The sequence below is a fragment of the Talpa occidentalis genome, unplaced genomic scaffold (genome assembly GCF_014898055.3).
Source record: "Talpa occidentalis isolate TD23 unplaced genomic scaffold, MPIMG_talOcc4v2.1 talOcc4.2, whole genome shotgun sequence".
Classification (NCBI taxonomy): Eukaryota; Metazoa; Chordata; class Mammalia; order Eulipotyphla; family Talpidae; genus Talpa; species Talpa occidentalis.
Window position 1 is genome coordinate 56,235,403 of NW_023602073.1, and position 1,560 is coordinate 56,236,962.

The window sequence follows — 1,560 nt, forward strand, 5'->3', positions numbered from 1 at the left end:
CATCCCTGGCTTACATCTGGCTGGGGCACAGAGAGCTTGCCTGCTGAAGGCAGCTTTTGGGAAGGTGGATTCGTGTGGCTTGTTAATTTGAGGGAGATCCAATGCATGGCATTGGGAACCAGTCACATGCCATCAGTCTTGCAGCTTTGCCCCTTAATGGTCAGCGTGTAACATTTATGAGGTACTTCCCAGTGACTGACACTCAAAGCCATCAGAGGAAGGACCCTGCCTTCCCAGGAATCCCAGAGAACTTTGTGCCATTTCCAGCTTTGAAGGCTGCCCTCCGGAAAGAACAGCTTCTGGACACAAGGAGAGGACCCTGGGGGGCCCAGCAGCAATCTGGGGGGGGGGGTGACCACGTCATTCCTCCCTTTAGGTTTAACAGCTTTGTTGATTTTGCTGGTCAGATCAGTGCTGTACAGAAAGAACTGAAATCCCAGAACATCAGAGCTGGAGGGGCCATCAGAGGCCAGCTCTTGCAATCTTTTTACTTTACAGGAGAGGAGAAACAAAGCGAGGCTGCAAAGAGATGAAAGGACAGTTGCATGGCAGTCAGTGGAGAAGCCGGACTTGAACCTAAGTCCCGTGACTGCCAGTTCCTTTTGCTGGCTAAAAGCCTGCACAGCAATGTGGGCACACCCTGGTTCCAGCCCCAGCTCTATCATTTTCTGGTGATGGGACGTTTGACAATCATCAACATTATGAGCCTAAGTTTCCTCATCTTAAAGCAGGGATCAATTTTGTTGTTATTGTGACAGTCAATGACACAATGCAAGTAAAAACACAATATCTGACACAAGGCCCCCAGAACATCGGCTACTATAATTATAAATGCCAGCAAGGCTTGTGAAGACAGGCCTCAGTCAGGGAAGGGGGCTAAGGTGGCCATACCTTCTGACCCTGAAATCGGATTCATGATTGGACATGGCTATGGGACAGTGGCCAAGAATGGCTGAGCCTGGGACTGACCCGCATGCGGGATCAGTGGGTACCAGAGAGGAACGTAGAAGTAGCTGTGGGAGTATCAGGATGGAGAGGTTAATGTGCTTGCCATGTGCTTGCCATGTGGGCTTTGGGTCCCCCAGGGCAAGTGACATCCAAGCTGGGCCTTAAAGGGTGTGCAGGAGTCCCCAGGCAGAGAAGTGAATAGGGAACGGTAGGGGGGGGATAGCACCCACAAAGGCTTGGAGGCATAGAATAACATGGGATTCCTGGAAGCCTTCAGGTGGCTAGGGCTGTGTGTGTGGTGGAGGAGCAGGGAAGCAGATGGAGAAAGGACACTTTGTCTCTCCTTTTCAGGGGTGCCCTCATTTTGATTGTGAAGCCAGGCTTCTTGCTAGGATAACACTTTATAGCTCACATAGACTTTTTCTGTCATTTCACAGATGAGCAACCAGAGGCCTGAAGAGGAAGTGGTCCCCAGAAAGCCACAGCAGGGTGGGTAGAGCCTGGTGGAGACCCAGATCTGCCCCTTGCCTATCAGATATCAGTGCCGAGAGTGGGAGGATTTACTTGGGTCGCTAAGGTGCACAGGGTGAGGGTCCTGTGCATGCAGGAAGT